Consider the following 21,692-nt stretch of genomic DNA (forward strand, 5'->3'; position numbering starts at 1 on the left):
CAGATATGTTCAATTGTCGTGAAGAGTAAAAACTTTAATGTTTCGAGTTCTTGGTTTTCTGTAGGAAGTGAATATGAGAGGTTAAGAGAGAGAGAAGTGGGAGGGAGAGCGAGAAAGAGAGAGAGAGACGGAGCGAGAGCGAGAGAGATAGAGAAAGAGAAAGACAAAGAGAGATAAGGTGAGGTTATTGTCTCTCTGTCCGCAAGCTAGAAAATATTTAATGGAATGAAGTGAAAGTACAAGGAATGATGTGATGAGTAGAAGAGAGGAGATCGGAGAGAAGTGGTGCGGAGTAAGGGGAGAAGTGAACGAAGGGAGAGGAAGTAAATACTGGATGAAACGAGCTGGAGAGATTCTTAGCTTTCAGCGAAGCCATTGTGGAGGTTAAGTGAAAAGAAAGAGGACTAAAGGTTGGCAGAGAATGTAGGAAGCGAGGAGCAAAGCTGCATCTAGAAATTAAATCGACAGAAAAATTGTCAAATTCGTTTAGTAGCAGAGGCCATATATAGACAAATAACGTTTTTGATTGGCACTCACATATATATTGTAGTACATTAACCATGAAACAAATGTGCGTGGGAAATGTATTGATATTTATTTCATCGACCCAGAATTTGAACCTAGAACCTACAGACAGACGACATGCCCCTCCTCATTAATATTAATACCGCAAAAAAAAAATGAGCTTTAGATGAAACTAAGGCAGTGAAGTTATTGATATATACAGTAGCACTTGCCCCCATACCTCGCTAAAATATTGATTTCCAATTCTGGCACAAGGTTAGAAGTTTTGGAGTGGGGGTAAGTCGATTACACAGACCCCATGTCTCCAACTAGTACTTATTTTATCGACCCCGAAAGATGAAAGGCAAAGTTAAGTTCGGCGGAGTTTGAACTCAAAACGTAAAGTTGGACGAAATGCTGTGAAGCATTTTGTCCAGCGGGCTAACGATACTGCCATTTCGCCACCCTGAGAACATTGCATAACACAAGTAATTTTACTGAGTCTACCGAAAATTATACTCAAATTATAATAAAGTAACAGATCCAGTATTTTACATTCGCAGTCATTTTATTCAATTCATTTGTCTCAAGATATTGGAATCTATTGATTAGATCTGATGATTGATTACATTTAAAATATATATTTGTATACATTCACATATAAGGTAAAGAGGAGTACATTTTGGAACAATGGTTTCTTTCAGTCGAGATGCACATTTTGTTGAGCAGGAACAATCCCACTAATTCACAGATTTCAGTTTACCAAAAGTTACCCATATTGCGACTGAACTTATCCATGTACATATTGATTAAAAATTTTCGCAGAAGGCCAGTAATTTCGAGGGAGTGGTTAAGTCGGTTACATCGCCTCCCAGTGCTTAACTCCGAACGGATGAAAGGTAAAAATCGACCTTGGCGAAATTTGAAGACAGAACGGAAAAACGAGGGAAATGTCAGTAAGCATTTTGCCCGGCGTAGTAACGATTCTTTTCTATTCTAGGAAGAAGGCCCAAAATTTTGGGGGAGGGGGGCCAGTCAATTAGATCGACCCCAGTACGCAATTGGTACTTAATTTTTCGGCCCCGAAAGGATGAAAGGTAAAGTCGACCTCGGTGGAATTTGAACTCAAAACATAAAGACAGACGAAATACCAATTTCTTTATTGCCCACCGGGGCACCGGGGGCTAAACATAGAAATGGACAGAACAACTGATGGGATCAGTAATGCTATGATTTTACATTAAATGTGACTTTTAAAAATTAAATGAAATATTTAAAAAATCGAATGAAATTAACAATATAGGGACAATACAAATGAAGCGATGATCAGGCCACGCTCCGACCCCACAAGCCCCGATCTATCGCTGGTACCTTTTTTCCGTTTATTCACACAGTTCCTTGCACGCACAACACTCGTGCAACATGCTTCCATCTCTTTTGGAACGTACATTCCGACAGACATCTCTTCTCCAGCCACACCTTTTTCAAATGAAAAATAAAAGAATGATCGTAAATTGTGACCAGAGATAAAGTTGCCTGTATTAATTCCTTTTATCCTAGTCTATCATACTGCCTCTTTCGCTATTGCTTCAACCGTGAGAAAACAATTCTTGCTTTCGTTTGTTAAAACTCCCGGTGGGTCAATTTTTATAATTAACTCAGTCGACAGCTGTACTCTTCCTTCACCGGGCAGCAGGTGTTCAGCATAAGTCCACATTTCAGATATTTCAGGACACTGAACAATAGCGTGATGGACGGTTTCCCTGTCTCACCCACATCTTGGACAGGTCGGTGACTGACGCTTACCGTGTCTTGCGAACTTATCCCTGTATCATTGCCAGGTTAAGGACTTTTGGAAGTTGTCCAACGTTCTCAACCCGAATATACGGTGAAACAGGCTGTCCAGATAACTAAACCCGAGACCTAGAGTCACCCCCAGGCCATCGTCGCATTCAGACTCTACCAACCCACTATATAAAATCTTTATGGAATCCCCACCACTGGTGTTGCCCAAGCGCCGGAATAGCAAGAGGGCCTTACGGCACTCTTTATGCCATTCACTCGACCACGGTCTACGAGAACACCAGGCTTCCTGTTCGCAAAACCTTTTGAACTCGGGGTCAGCCTGGATGAGGAGACTGTTTGACCAGTCCAGTTAGCGTTTTCAGTAGCGGCAGCCTAGAGGAGAGTAATTTTATCTTCCTGTTTGATTAAGACTGCCGCTACCAACCACATAGGATCCATTTCCGGTGGGACCCTCGTGATTTTAATTTTGGACGTTCTCATCCCTATATAGGTGGGGTGGGGCGCCACGTAGGCCATTTTCAGCGTTTCTACTGAATGTTTCTGTGCAATTTCTTTGTTGGTAAACCTTACTTGCACCGTACCAAATTTCCTGCCTCTTGTCAGATAAACCACGTCGCTACAGATTGGCTTCAGGCAATTCTCAATTTTTCTTTTTTGCAAACAGTAAGTTTTGAATATTATTGTTTTCTGGGGTTTTTTTTCTAATTGTAATTTCTCCGGTGGTTGTATTTTAACCACGTTATCGTTTATTTACATAATTTCACTGTATTTCATGAAATTACACTTATTCGTCGAAAACTCTTTTTTTCTTTTTTCGGTTGTTCAGTTTGGATGCTAGGTGCATCAATTATTCTTTTGGACACAATACTTTTGTTTTTTGGCAAACTCGGGAATTCTTCTAGTGAAAGTTCTGACGAGCTTTCAGATACATCTCCAAATAACTCATACATTTTGTCATTCTTTTTTGCAACGGGGGAATCAAACATTCCATTTTCGGGGGAATCCACTATTTCCTTGCTCGTAGTTGGCTCCTCGCCAGACAACATGTAATTCTTCCTTTGAACAGGAGAAACAAACATTTCTGTTCCAACGGTAGGCTCCTCGCTAGACGACATTCTTCCCCTAACGGAGGAATGAATAACGCGTGCTTTCTACAAACACTTAGTGTTTTCAAATGAAAACTCCAACAGTTAAGAAATTCAACAATTCAACAAGAAACAGCAGTTATTAGCAATATTAACAGTAAGAAACAGCAATTTTCGCCACGAACACATGTGCGACGCGTAAGAAACAAAAGAGACAGACAAAATACCGATTTCTTTATTACCCAAAAAGGGCTATACAAAGAGTTTTTATAGGACATCACAAAACAGAAAGACATTACAAAACGTAACAAACATAAAATCGGGGAACTAAAATTACAAAAGCGAATGATAATAATAGAAGAAAAATTAAAATAAAATGATAATATGCAAGAATGAAAAAATGAGGCGCAATGTCTACTCGATCCCCGAAGTCGGGTGATTACATTTATTCAGTTTTTCACTTTTACTTAAACATCATGCATACATTTTAACAGTTTTGCAACTCAAAAAACTGAAATACTTGCGTTATTTTTCTCCCATTAATCACTGTTACTTCCGTCTTTATCAACTGCAAATAATAAGTTTTAGGGGGTGGTCTCTCCACCAACCATACCCGTTTCGTTGTTACATTTTCACCAAGTTCTTTTATGTACTCACAATAGTTTTCCTCGTGTATTAAAAGGCATTTCTCAGCACAGGTTTCCGGCATCTTCCCTCTTATTATTTCCTCCAACTTCGTGATTTTTCTGTCCATCTGCTTGTTCTTCTCGTGTTTTATCAAAATCCCTTTGTATTTAACATCTTTATCCGTTCTCTCCTCCTCTTCTTGTATATTATAACTTTCTGGCTTTCCTATCTCTTTTTTATTTTCTGTTGACCGTTCCTTTGACTTATTTTTCTATCGCTTTTAGGGTTAGTAGCTCCATTTTCGTTCTTTTTCTTTGTTTTCTCTGTTTCACACTTCTGTCTCTCTTTCATTTCCTCAGTGTGGTTTACAATGTTTTCCTCCTCTGCTTGTGTTTTCTCTTGCTGTAGCTGTGTGAACTCATATCGGGGGCATTTGGTCTTTATATGACCTCTCTCCCCGCACATGTAACAATTTGATTTCCTTCCCTCGACTACGACATTTAACGTTCTTTCGTCCTCCACTTCTATCTGGTAGGGAATTGTTTCTAAGTCCTCGAATGTGGCAAAAAGCCACATTTCGAGTCCAAATCCCCACCAGTTGCGCACTTTTGATTCCGCCACTGGTCCCAATTCCGGATCCTCCTTGGTTGCAGACAGAACTGTTGCAACCAACCACTCCGGTTTAATTTCTAGTGGCACTCTCGGAATACGCATTCTCACACTTCTTCTTCCTCTATAACTTGGTAGTAATGCTATTTTCGTGTTTCTTAAAATGTTGGTCGCATGTTTGGCTGCCTCTTCTATGGTGGCAAACCTCACCTCTATCGTACCGAACTTTCTTCCTCTGCCGATGTACGTGGCTTCATTCACAATTTCACCCAGGCACTCCTCGATTTCCTCTTCCATCACCATTTCAATTTTACTGATCTCGACAGCCTGTGCACGATACACAACAGCCCTCAGAATGTTATCTTCCTTGGTCTCTTTACGTGGGGACAATTTGTATGAGTCTCCCTGTACCTCTATCAAATTCCTGCTTCTGCTCACTCTTCCATATCCAGCTCGATCAACTTGGTTTCCAGCGGCACTGGCTTCTTCTCTGCGGCGGCCCTGGCGTAGCTCTCCATACTGGAAACACTACCACTCACCATAGCTGGGGAAAAAATGCAGCGGCTCGCGTGAAACGTTACAACAATAAATTCCACAAAAATCACAATTATTCACAGAGACAACTTACAGAAATTCAAACAGTTTTCACAGAGTAACACAGAAGTATTCACAATAATTCACCAATTTCATATGACAGGAGATAATTCACAGGAACGAAATACCGTTAAGCATTTCGCCCGGCGTGCTGATGATTCTGCCAGCACACTACCTTTGCTCGTGCACATATTGTTAAGGAGAAACAAATGTAGTTACGCACGTTTCAACTATGTGAAAGTTACCCGTAGTGATATCGAAATCACTCCTGATATCTGTCTTAGCCCTGCACGTGTCCTTGCTAAAAGAGACGAATCTCTTGGCATGCTTAATACTCTACGTCTCGCTTTGTGTGATATTTTTGTATGCCTAAGCATACATATAAAACAAATTGAGAGTTACTTCGTGGTCTCTTGATCTGCTAAAAATTGCAACGAAATCACTTTCAAATCACATCATATTGTCTAAAAAAGATTATCTATGTACACCTAGGAGTGCATAATCCAAAGTATACATGCATGATCACGATCGAGGCAGACTATGGAGATAATCAACTTCAATAAAAAGAAGTCAAACACATATGGACACACACTCACACTCAGGCTAACGAATACGTAAGCAGTTATGCATATAATTATGTATACATACATATACATACATACATAGACACATACATATACATACATACATACATACATACATACATACATACATACATAGACACATACATATACATACATACATACATACACACATAATTAGCGGTTCGGCAAAAGAGACCGATAGAATAAGTACTAGGCTTACAAAGAATGAGTCATGGGGTCGATTAACTCGACTAAAAGGCGGTGCTCCAGCATGGCCACAGTCAAATGACTGAAACAAATAAAAGAGTAAAAGAGTAAAAAGAGTATATATATACACCCGTGCTGACTAATGCCTCACGAGTGTATTTGGTAGATAGAAACTGTGTGAAAGCCCGCCGTATATATTTGTATGTGTGTATGTGTGTGCATGTGTGTAGCTTTATGTGTGTGTGTGTGTGTACTCGTTTGTTTGTATGTGCATGTCAGCATTTGTCCTCCAATTCTCGATAAACGATGTCAATTTATTTACGTCCCTCTAACTTAGCTTTACCCCAAAAGAGACCGATAGACTGAGTTGATTCATTTGAGTAGTCGGTGCCTCAGCAAAGCCGTGCTCCAATGGCAAAAACAAGTAAAGGAGTGAAAAAAAACCATACACACACACACACACACACACATTATATATATATATATATATATATATATATATATATATATATATATATATATATATATATATATATTACTTACTTGCAAACTGCATCTGTTATTGTCAAATGTCTATTTAAGTTGTTCCAAATAATGGCGGGTAAATATGAGAAATCCGTGAGAAGTTGAATTATAACTATGGTGTTTTCAATTCAGTTTTGTAACTGAATACGATAGGATGAGCCAGGCAGATATGAGGGTGGGGGAAGGTAAAAGCAAACGGTGTTGTTGTATATAACATGCTAATTCACACACACTTTTTCTTGTCTCTTACAAATATTGACTTCAAATTCAATCTATGATATTAAGATGACATACTTAAGCACTATCTTTGTTTAGCCACCGAAATATGACAGTACGACCAACTGCAAGAGCAGAAAAATGACAAGATATTCAAATGGCAAGACATTCTCTGGTTCACAGGTTCGTGCTAATAAACAAACACACACACACACACACACACACACACACACACACGAATAAGGACCAACCACATGCACACATACACACACATACACGCATACACATGCACAAATACACACAAAATCCAACGGTAATTTGCTAATTCACACACATTCTATTTTGTCTCTCTCTCTCACACGCTCCCCCACACATACACCTATACACATACACACGATACACTCACACACACAATAATACACATACACATATACACATATACAAACATACAAATAAGGACTAACTATAATCAAATACATGCGCACATACACACAAAAATCCAACGGAAATCCATACACGCTCTCTCTCTCTCTCTCTCTTTCTCTCTTTCTCACACACAAACACACACACACACACCCTAGCTCACTCTCTCTCTCACTCTCTCCTACACATATTGAATTATTACATGGAAAAATGCGACCAGAAGAAATAATATTCATCTTGAAAAGTTCACAGTAGGTTACTATATCTAGTAAATTACAGGAGAAAAGTTTTACTTAAAATATTGCAGCTGATGATCAAATTTCAAATAAAATATTATGATTTAGAAAATATTAGCTTTTATTAAAACTAAAAATTTTATTACAAGTTATTACTTCTATTTGTTATTACTTGTTACTTCTTTTAAAAATAAAAAAAGAACTCAAAATATTTTTTGCACTTCAAAAAATTCTTTTTTTTAATCCTTAATTAATAATTGGAAATTTGAAAATAGGTTATATAAAATAACATTAGTACATCATCAGTACAATAAATAGAATAATACAAAAATTGGTTATATATTACAGTAGAATCTACCTATAACAACAAATTCACAGTAAAATTTTGAGTCATTGCCTGTGTTATTGCCAAGTTTTCACATTTTTAGTCTTGAACAATGCTTTTATTTTTTACATAATGAATTTGCCTACCATATATATTGTTCTACTTTTGCTTAAAACTTTAGCTATACTGGTACTTCTGACTTTCATTTTTTAAGTATTCTAGTATGTCAATATTTTAACAAAATGATGGTACCTTTTTTAATTATGTTAGTTTGTAAATTAAAATCAAATAATTTTTCATATTCAAATTTTATCCTTAGCTGCAATATTTTAAGTTAAACTTTTCTTGTGTACTTTACAAGATGTAATAACTTGTCCTGTACTTTTCCACATATATAATCTTAAGAATATTATTTCTCTTGCTCGCATTTTTCCATATAATCCATGTTTTGTCCAGGCTATGCTATTGTGCTAATTAATAATGTTTCAAATGTATCAATTAGCGGTGTCGTTGTTAATTTTTCCTTACCTCAATGATGCCGATGACATATATTAAAAGTTTCCTTGAACCATATTCATAAAAAAAAAAGTATAGAACTATATTATCACCCTCAAATTTGAGATCCAAAAACTAATAACTTTTTGCATGAGATTGATACCATGAAATTCTTCGAATTGAGCTCTATCATTTAAGCTTAATTGAAATATAGTTTGTTTTTAAAATAAGATAGTTAATTATACTTAAATCCAATTTTTTGCCTTATATTTTTTCCATGATATTTTACCTCACAAATTTTTTTATACAAATTCTTGTTGCATGGGACAAAAACTATGAAATTCTTCACACTTTCATTGAAGCTAAGATAAATATATTTTGCTTCTAAAATAAGAAAGCTATTTAAATCTAAACTTGATTGAAGGCGTTACTTACTCTCCTATAACGTCGCTACAAATTTTGATGTAAACTTCTATCTACGGGACCAAATCTCAATTTCATTTCGCCAAAATGTAGCTAGGACCAGTCCTCTTCAGAAATGTTAGCGGTTTTCCATTTGGTTAAGAACTGAATTACTGACAAGCTCTGAAAATGCGGTATGTGTGTAAATTGCGGCCTTAAGAATGTTATTCAACTACTACCGTTGTTGAATGATATTGAACTACTACCGTATTTGAATGATATATTCTTGAATGATATATTCGAAATTCTTCGATTTCCGTTCTTCATTTCACATTGGCTTTGTCTTAGCTCTACTTCAATATTTTAAAACTATTTATTGGATTTATTTGTGAAGTTCTACCGCGAGACGTGCATATTCATTGTGTGTGTTTGTGTGTGTGTGTGTGTGTGCAACTGTGTACATGGATGAAATAACCTTATATGCTTACAGACAAAAGAAAAGTTCTACCGCGAGGCTATAGTAGGAGACACTTGCCCAAGGTGCCACGCAGTGGGACTGAACCCGGAACCATGTGGTTGGTAAGCAAGCTACTTACCACACAGCCACTCCTGCGCCTATATATATATATTAGTTTCAAAGTTTGGCACCAAGCCATCCATTTCTGGGTAGGTGCTAAGTAGATTACATCGATCCCAGTTCTCATCGTGTACTTAATTTATCGATCCGGGAACGATGAAAAACAAAGCCCACACCGGCGGAATTTGGACTCAGAACGTAAAGACAGACGAAATGCCATTAAACATTTTGCCCGGCGTGCTAACAATTTTGCCAGCTTGCCGCCTCAGTATTATATATATTACAATATAGTTACAGTAGAAATAAAGTTCATAATATATGTACAGTGTAATAATTACATTTGAAGTATACACGTAATAACTGAATTAGATATTATTCACTTTGTTGTGTTTTGCTATGTACGTGAACCCCTGGTCCCTTGTTCAACGATTGGGAATCGTTATTCATCTGCTGAAAATAGCAAATCATCTTAAATTAAAGATATTCTGGAGAAATAGTTTACAAGAGAGTCACGACTCGAACGCTTTTTATAGCTTTCTCCAGTCTGTGACGCTGCGGAGCTAACAACAACAGTCAATCAATCAATTTGCTTTCAAGCCAATGGAGGAAAACTTTGTCTGGAGTCACTTGACCGATTAGAAATATGTTAAATTTCTTTAAAATCACACTACTCTGCCTTATATATATATGTGTGTGTGTGTGTGTGTGTGTGTGTGTGTGTGTGTGTGTGTGTGTGTGTGTGTGTGTGTGTGTGTGTGTGTGATAATTTATGTACATATGAATATCTGGAAAGAAGTTGTAAAAACGTAAAAAAAATATATAAACCAGGTAAAAGTTGCCCGGGAACAGTGTTTACCTGGTTTTCTCAATGAAGAACTCAACTTTAAATGATTCAGACTTCTCAGAACTATTGATAAGTTTTAATCTTCCAACTAAATCTAGACCGATGAAGATAACATCCATCCTTCCAGCATCTCACGTGTTTGTTTATTCACTCGCGAAAAAAAAAATGAAAATGAAAAAGTTCAAAATTAAAGCATAAAAGATGCATTGCCGCGCCCAGCGAAAAAAACAAAATGGATAACTGGACGATACCTTTATTTCAATACATACATGTGTGTGCATGTATGAGTGTTAAATACGTATACATATATGTGTGTGTGTTTGTGTGTATGTGTGTGCGTCTGAATGTGTATACACAGACACACGCACACACACACACACATATATATATATATATATATATATATATATATATATATATATATATATATATATATATATATATATATATATATATATATATATATATATACAAGTAACTGAAAGAAAATGGAGCATCTCCGACATCTGCATCTCTTTGCCTTCAGCTACGGTTCCAAACCTGTCGAAACTTCTCAATTCGATCTCAAAGCTTCTCTGCTTTACCGCGAACCTGGTAAGTTCAATGTGGATTGACTGAACCAACTTATCCACGAGTATCTGCTCTAAAGCACTAGGACATTTTTATCTAGCAGGTGAGGTGCTCTCTTCATATCGTCATCACTTCCACTTAAGGGCAATCCACCTGAAAGAACTTGACCAGCGACATGACGTGCTTCTTGGATGGGTGCGTCACCCCCGCGCTGTTAATCTGGCCCAAAAAATGTTATTCAAGAACTCCTGAAATCATCATATTCTCCTGATATAGTTCCTTCAAATTATTGCGTTTACAGTCGCTCTCCATCGGTCGGCTAGGCATTTCGTTCAACAGCCAGGTGGCGCTGAAAATGTAGCTTAAAATATTCTTCGAATTAAGACCCAGTGATTTCACCCGTCATGGCATCTACCCCTCGAACTTGCTGGCCTTGTGCCAAGATTTGAAACCATAATTACAGTTCTTATATATTGCTCACACTGTAATGTATAGGAGATAAACTGAATATTTGTGTATGTACGTTTATGTGTGTCGTGGTAAAGCAGTTTATCAATGAAATTGTGCAGCAGCTGAATTATGCTAACAAAGTAAAGCGGCAGTTTCGAGCAATACAACGAAAGCACTAATCTGTATAATTTTGTCTGCCTCACTGTCTATCTGAATCTATCCTCATCTCTCATCTCCCATTATCCCTCTTCATTTTCTGGTTTTATTAATAAACTTTTAATAAATATGAAGTATAAATGCATGTGATTTTAAAGTTTGGAATTCTTTGTAAATGTATCCATCTACCGGTTATTCTCTGAATCTGTACACTCCATGTTCTTGTGTGTAACTGTACTTGTGTTGGAGCAGGAGTGCAATCGATTAAAATGACTATTAGTTAATTCACACACACACACACATACTTCTAGAAGTGTTTGCCCAATTTTCTAGACTGTTTTCACAGGTATAGTGCGTCCGAAATTTAGTTTATTTTCTGTTGAACTTACATAAGGCAAACTGGAAACATATTGAGAAAGAGATCCGTAAACAAAACTGGCTAAAATGTCTCTCCTCACCAGACATCGACATGAAACTTCAACAATTCATGTCTGTAATGCAAGTCATATGCTACATATGTGTCCGGGAGAGAAAGGCCACCGTATACAAGATCAAAATCTCCAGGGAGAGGAAAGTTCTTATGAGACGGTGTACAAAAATTTCAAATCGCCTAAACAAATAGATTAAAAGCAGAGAAAAATCCCGCCTGAAAATATAACTGCTGACTGAAAAAAATCTGTAACTCCTCGTCGAAGACAATAAATGAGTGTTCAGCTTTTGCCGAATTAACTGCGCAAATGATTTGCGTATAGTGATCGACGTTAGACGGTGCACCACGCGTCAAGTGCCAAAATGATCGCAGTGCAATGTGAGATGAAGTATTTTGTTCAAGAACACAACGCACCACCCGGTCCAGGAATTAAAACCACGATCTCGCGCTTGTGAGTGCAACACGCTAACCACTTGTCCAAATGTATATATGTGTGTGTTTGTGTGTGTGTGTGTGTGTGTGAGTGTGTCTGTTGTGTGTGTGTTCTGTGTGTGTATGCGCGTATACAGGCATATCTCAATTTAGTCAGTTAATGGGTGAGTTCAAATCAAGCGACTTAACTCGAAAAGTGACGTAACACGAAATAACTTTTAAGAAATATTGGCTCATATCCGTCTTAATAGAGGGTTTCTACATATTTTCACATGTATTTTATTTTACTTTTTTCCTTTTCAAAACTGGTATTTAGGTGAGGTTTTTTAAAAAAAAGTTTTTTATGCTTTTAAATTTGTTCACAGAGACGTATAAAATGATAAATTAGTTGAATTTGTTGCTTATTTTTTTCCCATTACGTTTATGAATTTGTTTTGCAAAATTCTTGATGTGAAACTATGTGTTGACACATACTGTTATACTTCGAAATTGTCTTCTTTTTGCTACATAAATACACCCACTATATATTCGTTCTTCATTCGTTTATTGTTCTTATTTTATCTTATGTACATAGTCTGGAAATCTTTAAACACATTCGTAACCTCCGCAGTGACTCTTCCATTTCACGTGTCTCTTCCTGTTCTGTTTAGTCCATTCTCATCGTCTATAGAGGAGACGTATCGCCAGAAGAGTCACAGAAGCGTCACAGATGAAGATTTCCAGACAAAGGACATACGATAAAAAAAAAAACAGAACAATAAGAAACGAATGAAAAACGAATATATAGTGCGTGTGTTCATTTGGCAACAAAGAAAAAATAGAAATGACAATCCCGAAATATAACAATATTTTTTCCATTAATTTCGGGTGTAAGGCCAAAAAAGACGTAAATCGAAACTATGTATGTTGTGGTATGCCTATTTTTATGTGGCGGGCTTCCACAGAACCTCTGTCAACCAAATACACTCGCAAGGCATTAATTAATCAGCCTGGGACGAAATTTGAAGATACTTGCCCAACGTACCACGCAGTGGGATCGAACGCGAAACCACATGGTTGCAACGTGAGCTTCTTCATCATACAGCATATTTTTTACGATTATGAATACCAAATGTTAATACAAAAAAAAAAAAATTAGTAGGTGATTTATCAATTTAGAATATACTTATGCATTTGTCGTTTCGTAGTTTAGGATGATTTTGTATGGCAGCTAGTGATTGATTGCCAAAATTATGACAAGAACAATGTTGGTAAATTTTGGGAAAAGTTATTTTTCTATAACAATATTTCCTTTTAGAAATTCTGTCAGATTCCTGTCAAAAACAACAGCGCAATAATGAACAACACAAACAACATTAAACTGTTTCATACAATCACTTCTTCCCAAGCATAAACATTTTTTTATCGCAACTTAAAATGTCCCCCTTGACTAAAACAAACTATAGATTTACATCTTTTAATCTCCCATTAAATACAACATACCCGCATTCGCACACACGCGCGCGCAGGTGTGTATGTGTGAGTATATATACACATATACATATACACATGTATGTATATATATATATATATATATATATATATATATATATAAATGCATACATACATATATATATATATATATATATATATATATATATATATATATATATATATATATATAAAACTTACTTGGAAAAGGATGCGTGGCGTTCAATCAAATAATAATATAAACAATATATATATATAAACAATATATATATATATATATATATATGCATGCATATATATATACATACGTATACGTACATACTTACAAGTATACGTATATACATATGCATATATGGGCACAAGACGTCACAAAACGTAAACACCAAAAACTACGAAGTTCGAGGGCATAGATTATGAATTTCCTTTGCGAACAACGAAGGAAACAAAGGGAAAGCAAGACAAACAGCATACAGAACGACACTTCATCAGTTGTCGACTGTTTTTCTAATCCGTATTTCGAGCAATTCACGACAAGATATGCCTTCGATAAAACGGTTGCTCCCGAAAAGCAAATTAGATAAAATTTGGAATTTGGGAATTTTGTCAAACTTGGTGACAAAAACAGGACAGTGAAAACAACCAAGAAGGGCTGCTAAGCCTAAACGAAGTTGTGGCTGCAAACACGAAGAAACAGGCTTGGACAGAAGACAGACAAGAATACGTCTTCCTTGTCCATCTGCAACTGGAAGAAAGAATGAAACACAAGTTAGGAGAAGAAAAAAAATGGCCGATGGTCACGTGGGATCCTGTTTGTTCTCACTGTGAAGGGCTATACATGAAATGAACCTGAACTCATCTACTGGCCTTGATGGATTCCCAGTAATCGTTCTAAAAGCATGTAAGTGAATCCTAGCAAGACCACTGCAGTCCCTCTTCCAGACCTTACTGACAACTGGCAAACTTCCAAATAAGCTGAAGGAAGATAAAATATGCCCTATTCATAAAGTAGGTAATAGAGCTGAGGTCAGAAACTACAGACCTATCTCTCTGACCTCGCACATCAGCAAAGTCACGGAAGGAATTGTCAGAAAAAACTAATCGCCTTCCTTGAGGAAAATGACTTGCTGACTGACACCCAGCATGGTTACCGATCAGGAAGAAGCTACCTGGCTTAGTTCTTACAATACTATGATTGGGTGTCAAAACAGCAGCTGAACCACTCAATTCTGGATGTGATATATCTCAACTTTGTAAACGCCATCGATAAAGTCGATCATAGAATGATATGTCACAAACTGCGTGATCTCAGCAAAGTTGGAAAATTAAGAGAATAGCTGCATAGCTTTCTGAAGGATAGAAGTCAGGTGATAGTAGTCAATGGTGCCACCTCCAATGACACGCAAATCATGAGTAGTGTTCCGCAAGGCACTGTTTTGGGACCGCTACTGTTCATAATACCCCTCTCAGATATGCCCTCAACCACACAGAGAGCTACAATCACAAGTTATGCAGATGAAACAAAAGACGCTATGCACCCGCGATGTGAGTTCGATAAAATTTACAACTGGTTTGAGAATAATAGCTTGCAGTTTAATGCTGAAGATTTTGAAGCCCTATGCTATCAGCATGCAAAATTAAACGCAATACCAATTAAATACACTGGACCTGGAGGGATTTCAATCCCAGAGACAATCAGTGCAAGACCCGGGCGTTTACATGAGTAACGATGCATCCTTGCATGTGCATGTTGCTAAGTTGGTAATGAAATGCAGAACTTTCAAATCGAGAGATCAGGAAACCATGATGGTCCTCTGGAGGAATTTTGTCCTAAGCTGCTTTCATGATTGCTCCAAGCTCTGGTCATCAACCAGTGCAAAAATTAATTTCAGAACTTTAGGTAATCCAAAGAAGCTATACAAAGAAGATAGCCTCTATTCAGCATATAAACTATTGGGAAAGACTTAAGAGATTGTGACACTATTCCTTAGAGCGTAGGAGGGAAGGATAGGCCATAATATACATCTGGAAGATACTGGAGGGACTTGTCCTAAACTTTGGCATCGAGAGTTACACTAATGCTAGAACAGGGTGCTACTGAATAGTGCGAAAGATTCCAATTTTGGCATCAATACAGAAGACAGGATATTGCAACAGCCTGCGAGACCTACATGGAGTGGTCGTAAGTGTATTCAAAACGAAACTAGACCTCTTACTGTAAAGTGTCCTAGATGAACCAACTTCACAGCAAGAAGTGCATATTAGGGCAGCGGCATCAAACTCCCTCATGCACCAAATGTCTATTTCTAAAAAGAATTAGTTAAGTAAAATTATGTAGCAACATCAAATGGCAGTGCCCAGGCATGGCCACGGGACATGAACTGAAACTAGATCAAATCAAATCATATATATTCAGAGATTCATATACATAGATACACACATATATATATTATATATATGTATGTATGTATGTATGTATGTATGTATGTATGTATGTATGTATATATATATATATATATATATATATATAGGAAAATGTAAAAAAAGCCAGAATGCTGAACTGGGAGCATAATTTAATGAAGATTTTTTCTAACCGGTTTTCATAGATATATATACATATATATTCATAGATGCATATACATATATATATTCATAGATTGATACATACATGTACACACACACACATCTACATATATACACACGCACACACATATATATATACATATATATTTATAGATACATATAAATGAGAAATATACACAATAATGAATTATCTATGTACTGCAGTTTCGAACATTAGCGTCATACTTACGTAACAACATCCGTGTTCTCATCAGCATAGACGTTCTAGAATCAATATAATTTGCAGAACTATACACGAATTGTCTTCATGAAATAAGACTTGCATATAGTTCTACCGATTACATTGGGGCTATTTTTCAAAATGCCTCAGCTCCGGCGCGCAAAATTCCGGGAACAATTCTGCATAGAATACTCTACTGCAGTATATGTTGCCGGCTGGAGAACACAACTATTTAAATTATTATTATAATATATATATATATATATATATATATATATATATATATATATATATATACATATATATACATATATATACATATATATACATATATATATATATATATATATATATATATATATATATATATATATATATATATATATATATACATATATATATATATATATATATATACATATATATATATATATATATATATATATATATATATATATATATATATATATATATAACCATATGCGCAGGAGTGGCTGTGTGGTAAGTAGCTTGCTTACTAACCACATGATTCTTGGTTCAGTGTCTTCTAGATGGTTCTACGCAAGTGTCTTCTACTATAGCCTCAAAATACCAGTATTTCCTTGGATGAAACCATCCCTTCATGAGGTTAACACAACCTCTAATTGAGTTTATATATGTATGTATGTATGTATGTATGTATGTAGAGAGTATTAGGTGTGATGTACAGAAATTGAATATTGAGAAAAAAGTCGTCAGAATTCTGGAAAAAAATTCTTTTATTTCTTCATTATTATTAGCGCTTTCGTTCCTTCCAAATGTGGCTCATCTCTACAAATGTTCATATATATATATATATATATATATATATATATATATATATATATATATATATATATTCGTTTTATTTTAGCTACTGATATTCATTTTTCAAGTTGTTAATTTCGAGATATTATACTAATGTATTTTCATACAGAACTACACTTTATCAAAAAAATTCCCTCCAAAACTTAATGTTTAGAAGGGATATATTCTAAATATAACTCAAAGAGGAGAAAAAGAAAGAAAGGTGGAAAAAGGAAGGAAGAGGAAAAAGAAAAAGAAGGGTGAAGTGAGAAATAAAACAAAATGACTTTCAATGATGACCAAACTGCACCTGATTATTATTATTATTATTATTATTATTATTATTATTATTATTTGAAGAGGCAACCATCCTTAAACCCATTCCAATACAATGGTAAAGGACTAGCTAAATAAATTAATGAATGAATGGGGAATAGGAAGGTGGATACTCCTTTTCTCTCTACGCATCTATCTATCTATCTATCTATCTATCTATCTATCTATCTATCTTTCTATCAGCCGATCTACCTACTTATATTCCAATCTATCCATCTCCATTGTCATGGAACCTCACCCCCCAAAAAACAATAACAATATTCTGTTCTAAACACCACCACCCCCCAAAAGAAACATGTTTTATATAAATGAACAAGCTGTTTGTACATTCACAAAATTTTAATTGACACGTTCTAGAAAGGAACGAAAGCGTTAATAATAATGAAGTAAAAGGATTTTTCTCCAGAATTCTGACGACTTTTTTCTCAAAGTTTTATCGTAATAATTCTAATGCGCACTCTATACAATCTTTTTACATTTTCATTTTTCTCTCTTTCACCCTCTTATTCTTTTACCTCCTCTTCTCCCACTATTCTATTCTATTACTTTGTCATTCTTTCTCCCTCACTCCTCCTCCCTTGCTAACGTGATTCCCACGTGACCATCAGCCATCTTTCTTTCTTCTCCTAACTTGTGTTTCTTTCTTTCTCTCCGTTGTAGCTAGAACAAGGAAGACGTGTTCTTATCTGTCTCCTTCCAAGCTTGATTTACGCGTTCGCCACCATAACCTCGTTTAGGCTTAGTAGCCCTTCCTCTTTGTTTTAACTGTCCTGTTTGTGTCACCAATTTTGACCCTCCGCAAAATCCCAAAGTTTATTTAATTTGCTTTGCGGGAGCAACTGTTTTATCGAAAGCATATAATGTTGTTAAATGCTCGAAATATGGGAGTAGAGAAACAGCCAACAACTGATGAAGGGTCGTTCTTTATGTTGTTTGTCTTGTTTTCCATTTGTGTCTTTCGTTGTTTGAAAAAATACTTCATATTCCATGTACTCGTATATGCATATATTTATATGTATAGATGTAACTGTGTGCATATGGGTAAGTATATATGCATATATATATATATATATATATATATATATATATATACACGTATATATATATATATATATATATATATATATATATATATATATATATATGTATATATATGTATGTATGTATATTGATATATTTTTAGTGGTATGAGAAAATTATATCCTTCAGGTTATATATGTGTATAAATGTGTGTGTGTGTGCAAATGAAATTAAAGAAAACGATAAAGAAGAATTAAAATCCTATATATAAAATATCATAAAAAAGAATTAAAAAAATATCAAGTACATATACGCGGCACTCCGTCGGTTACGACGATGAGGGTTCCAGTTGATCCAACCAACGGAACAGTCTGCTCGTAAAATTAACGTGCAAGTGGCTGAGCACTCCACAGACACGTGTACCTTTAACCTAGTTCTCGGGATATTCAGCGTGATAGAGTGTGACAAGGCTGACCCTTTGAAATATAGGTACAGAAACAGGAAAAAAGAGTGAGAGAAAGTTGTGGTGAGAGAGTACAGCAGGGTTCGCCACCACCCTCTGTCGGAGCCTCGTGGAGCTTTAGGTGCTTTCGCTCAATAAACACTCACAACGCTCGGTCTGGGAGTCGAAACCGCGATCCTATGACCACGAGTCCGCTGCCCTAACCACTGGGACATTGCGCCTCCACATGCATTTATATACATGTATATTATGAACTGATGAGGTGAAGTTACCTGAAAATAGTAATAAAAAGATTTATAGGTTATCTTATTATCTGGAGCAATATTGTAAAGAGAAAGTATTATGACATTCTGTCGTAAAATATTTAATTGCAAGTAAGCGAAATAGAAGGTATAAACATTTATAAAGTGAAATTAGATGGCCAAGAAAATGACAGGGTTATTTGGAAAGAATAAATATCTGATGAACTAATCATATCCTTGGAGGAAAGATAAAGCATAAATAGAAGTGAATTACATAGATCTTGGAAGTGTAGAAATCTTATATATTGAAGATAAAAGAAATGGCAGTGAAAGTTGAGTTACACTGAAAATAACTTTCAAAGTTGGATGTATATATTCTTAATGAAGAATAAGAAATAACAAAAGCAAACAAAATATATCAGAATTGAATACTAGTTCAAATATACTGTACAATAATCTAATATTGCGCGAAAATATTCGCTCCGCCTGTGAAAAAGAGCTGGCGTCCCACCAACAGTACAAGCCGCGTGATTAAGTTGCCTAGAAGCAACCAAAACTGACAGCTGATACCTGTCAAAAAGAATGAATGTCATCGACAACCACTTGTTTAGCTGCAAGCAGAGATGCTTGTTGATACCTATCATAAAAATCGTATGTTATCGACAAGTTTATCAATCTCACAATCTATTCTAAATCAAAATTATCTGATGATATCAGTCTCTATGAACGGACTTCAGCAGTATTACTTTTACTCACGTAGCTAATTACCTAACCTACCATAAGAACAATTAAATGGTAGTCAACTCTTTTAAATACTCTAAACTAGTGGTTCTCAAATGGGTTAGTAACATCGGATCTTTTCAATCCCAGACACAGGTTTTTTAATTAATTTTTTTAACTAAACAGTTTGAAACTTCGGATACTGGTTGAATGTGTCACAAAAGGATGAAAGGTAAAGTTGACCGCAACAGAATTTGAGAGATGCACTACTTCTTTTATTCGTTATTTTGCAGAGGCAGATTTCAATGCTTTCCTTAGAGGGTCACATCGATGGCATAGACGTAATCTAAAGTGTCACTGAGATAATTGACCTTGTGGTAAGGGTGTTGCACTTATGAGCGCGTGATCGTGGTTTCGATTCCCAACCCGGCTGTGCGTTGTGTTCATAGGCAAACACCTCATATTGCTCTAGTTCACTCCACACTGTAAATGAGTTGTCTTGAGACAGATTGGCATACAAGGGTGAGATGGTGACTCAGGAAAATCACCAGAACAGAGGTTTTGCTAGCCAGTTCTGCATTCAGCGATCGAAAGAATGAATAGTACAACCGGTACTATGAATCCCGATTAGTTAGAATAGGATGTTCATCTACGTCGAAAGAAGAAGAGGAATTGTAACATAAAATCTCTCAACACTCAATAAAATTGACTAAATGTAATTTTTTTCCTATGATAAAAGAAAATCAATTATATTTTCACGAAGGTTCAATACTCCCTGAGAAACCTTTCTGCATGATGGCCATTTCATTTTTAGTGCAGCAGAGAGTTTTTGTAAGTTACTCTTGCTACATTACATTATTTAGGGAATCATCTAACATTTATTGGATTGATTTTAATGAAATGCAGTTGTTTGATTCTGGCGTAAAATCTACTGTACTTTCCTGTCATGTTAGTAGCACTCACTATGCATATTGCAGCAATCATACTCACATACAAATTAGAAAAGTTATCGAAACTTGGAGGAATTTTAGTTGATGTAGTTTGCAGTCTAAGAAATAAAAGAAAAGAAAAGAATTTCGTTGAATTTATTTTTATAAAGATATCGAACATAACATAACATCTGTGCTTGACTAGCAACATTGGTGCTTTCATCTGAATGTATCACAAACGTATGAGTTCTGTTATCTTCGTTGACTTAGCGAATCATTTGACATTTCATTTATTCTAGGATTCCCTGTCATTCGAAAGTAGTATTGATTTCATCTTCAATGCAGTATTTTCACTGGCTGCACAACGGTACATTTCATATGCAGCGTTAGGAATCAAACATTCATCAACTATATGCGTTTTCACAAACATTGTAATGATTTCTGACACAATATAGGACATTTTAAGTAAAATAAAATGTTGTTACATATGAAACCAGCAGGTTTTTTTTTCTTTTTAGCTTGAATAGCCATTGTTATTCAAATCTTCTGGATTGTCTATTTTAAGTTATTCATTTGAAAGATGATGCTTCAGTTTTGATAGCTTTAAAGTTTCATTTAATAATTCCGCGTTACACACAACAAACCTCCGTTTTAGTTTCTACTGGATACAAAACTGTTCGTGGTAGAAAAAGTATTGTATTACTTAGTTATTTCTTTCTTTTGATTTGGGATGTAAGTTTTCCTATACATACATGAGATTTCCACTTAGAAATCTACACGTTAGTTTAAT

At 35.7% G+C, this 21,692-nt stretch overlaps 1 protein-coding gene across 1 annotated transcript in view; it reads right to left on the reverse strand.

The window, feature by feature from the left end:
- Positions 1-7,177, reverse strand: part of LOC106874031 (contactin) — a 223,550-nt gene extending 216,373 nt beyond the window's left edge. Inside the window, exon 1 of the mRNA XM_089354118.1 lies at positions 6,560-7,177. The gene's annotated coding sequence lies outside the window, so the exon portion shown is untranslated. The remainder of the gene's footprint in view (positions 1-6,559) is intronic.
- Positions 7,178-21,692: the final 14,515 nt, after the last annotated feature.

Source organism: Octopus bimaculoides, chromosome 6 (assembly GCF_046866305.1).
Source record: "Octopus bimaculoides isolate indiv1 chromosome 6, ASM4686630v1, whole genome shotgun sequence".
Taxonomy (NCBI): Eukaryota; Metazoa; Mollusca; class Cephalopoda; order Octopoda; family Octopodidae; genus Octopus; species Octopus bimaculoides.